Below are 2,653 nucleotides of genomic sequence, written 5' to 3'. Positions count from 1 at the left end.
AAAAAAAAAAAAAAAAAAAAAATATATATATAATTTTCATTATCATTTTCAAGAATAACTTCAGAGCCTAAGATATAGTGAGACATTACAAAATCAAGGCATGTTTTCTTCTATCACCATTTTTGCTGTCCATCCTGAGTTATCACATAATTAGATACTGGGAAGCAGGACGATGGACCTATGCAGTTTCACTTACAGGGACTCGTTGCTCTAGGGATACTTATCGTCGATAGCCCACTAATTTCTCCAACAGCATTTCACATGTCATACTTGTCAACATGCTAGACTTGCACATAGGAGACTGGATTCCTATGCAGTATGTTCAAGGCAGGACTAGCTATACAATTTGAGAGGCCTAGCACAAATGAAAACAAGAGACCTATTAAATAATTACTGAAAATTTCAAGACAGCAGAGTTCTCCCTCATGTAGTCCTTCCAAGTACAGACCTTATGTATAGATCCTGCTCATGAAACCAGTTCTGTACAAAGCCTAGGGAAGAATCCACAGGGGAGATGTCCTCCTCCAACCTTGTGAGCTGGGCATGCTTAGGGGGTAGGGGAGCAGCAGGCACTCTAGCATTATCTCATCATATGGGTCTTTTCATACCATTTCAACATATTCTACTAGGGATCCTAAAGACCAAAGACCCCTGAGAAATTTATCAGTTTTCCAAAACAGCTATTCAGAGAGATGCAGATGTCTGACAATGCTGTCCAGTAGCAACAATGCATTTTTCTTTCTTTCTTTCTTTTCTTTTCCTTTTTTTTGAGACAGAGTCTCACTATGTCACCCTCAGTAGAGTGCTGTAGTATCACAGTTCACAGCAACCTTCTATTCTTGGGCTTAAGCTATTCTTTTGCCTCAGCCTCCCATGTAGCTGGGACTACAGGTGCCTACCACAATGCACGGCTATTTTTTGTTGTTGCAGTTGTCCTTGTTGCTTTAGCTGGCCCAGGCTGGATTCGAACCCACCAGCCTCGGTGTATGTGGCTGGTGCTGTAACCACTGCCTTCAATGAAGCTTATTAAAAGGAAACACAAATAACTATATTTAAAAATGATTATTCAAAACGTTACAGTTGGCTTGGCGCCTATAGCTCAACCGGCTAAGGCGCCAGCCACATACACCTAAGGCGGCGGGTTCGAATCCCCAGCCCGGACCCGCCAAACAACAATGACGGCTGCAACCAAAAAAAAATAGCCGGTTGTGGCGGGCGCCTGTGGTCCCAGCTACTTGGGAGGCGGAGGCAGGAGACTCGCTTGAGCCCAGGAGTTGGAGGTTGCTGTGAGCTGTAATGCCACGGCACTCTGCCCAGGGGGACAGCTTGAGGCTCTGTCTCAAAAAAAAAAAAAAAAAAAAAAGTTACAGTTTTCCCAGAATAAGTAAGACACTTATACTATATATTTTTAAAAGTCACTAGATGAACAAAGCTACCATATATAAACAAGAGTCTCTGATATTTTAATTGTTAACCAAGTTATACTTGGAAACAAACCCAGAAAGAAAATGCCTCATGTGACTTTCCCACTCAGCCCTTTATTCTTAAGCATTTGCTACATTCCAAGTAACTTTTTTTTTTTTTCCAGAGTCTCACTCTGTCTCCCTGGATGAGTACAATGGTGTCATCATAGCTCACTGCAACCTCAAACTACTGGGCTCTAACAATCTTCCTGCCTTAACCTCCCAAATATCTGGGACTACAAGCACTACCTAATTTTTTCTAGTTTTAATGGAGGTGGGGTTTGCTCTTGCTTGGGTTGGTCTCAAACTCCTGAGCTCAAGCGATCTTCCTGCCTCAGCCTCCCAGAGTGCTAAGAAGCTTATAGGTGTAAGCCCCTAGAAACATTCTTAAATTGGTTATAAAAAGCAAGAGGATACTTCCAGTAATCAAAAGGAGATTTACTTTTGATAAATCTCCTTCTCAGTGCAAGTCTAGCATGTTGACAAGTATGACATGCTGGGCCTAGTGTCTCACACCTGTAATCCCAACACTTTGGGTTTCCAAGGGAAGATTGCCTGGGAGTTTGAGGCTGCAGTAAGTTACTACACTCCCATCCAGGTGTGGTTCCTCACTCACTAACTGTAATCCTAGCACTGTGGGAGGCTGAGGTGGGCTGATTTCTTGAGCTCAGGGGTTTAAGACCAGCCTGAGCAAGAATAAGACCTTGTCTCTACTAAAAATAGAAAAATTAGCTGAGCACTGTGGCAGGCACCTGTAGTTTCAGCTACTCAGGAGGCTGAGGGAGGAGGATCACTTGAACCCAGGAGTTTGAGACTGCTATGACCTGAGCTGATGCCAGGGCACTCTAGCCTAGGGCAACAAAGTGAGACTCTGTCTCAAAAAAATAAATACATAAAATTAAAAAATGGTAAAATGGGAACTTAATAAGAATGTCAAAAATAAACATAATTTCTTCCCTTCCAGTTCCCCCTCCCCCAACACAGGCTATTGATATAAATTATTTATTGCTTTTAAGAATAAAGCTCCTGGCTCGGCGCCTGTGGCTCAATCGGCTAAGGCGCCAGCCACATACACCTAAGGTGGCGGGTTCAAATCCCCAGCCCGGGCCCGCCAAACAACAATGATGGCTGCAACCAAAAAATGGCCGGCGCTGTGGCGGGCGCCTGTAGTCCCAGCTACTTGGGAGGCT

At 43.6% G+C, this 2,653-nt stretch overlaps 1 pseudogene; it reads right to left on the bottom strand.

Moving 5' to 3' along the window:
• Window positions 1-86, bottom strand: part of LOC100965279 — a 3,210-nt pseudogene extending 3,124 nt beyond the window's left edge.
• Between the last annotated feature and the right edge of the window lie 2,567 nt (window positions 87-2,653).

This window comes from Otolemur garnettii, unplaced genomic scaffold (genome assembly GCF_000181295.1).
Source record: "Otolemur garnettii isolate 467f Iridium unplaced genomic scaffold, OtoGar3 scaffold00015, whole genome shotgun sequence".
NCBI classification, from domain to species: domain Eukaryota; kingdom Metazoa; phylum Chordata; class Mammalia; order Primates; family Galagidae; genus Otolemur; species Otolemur garnettii.
This window is presented reverse-complemented; position numbering and strand designations above follow the sequence as displayed.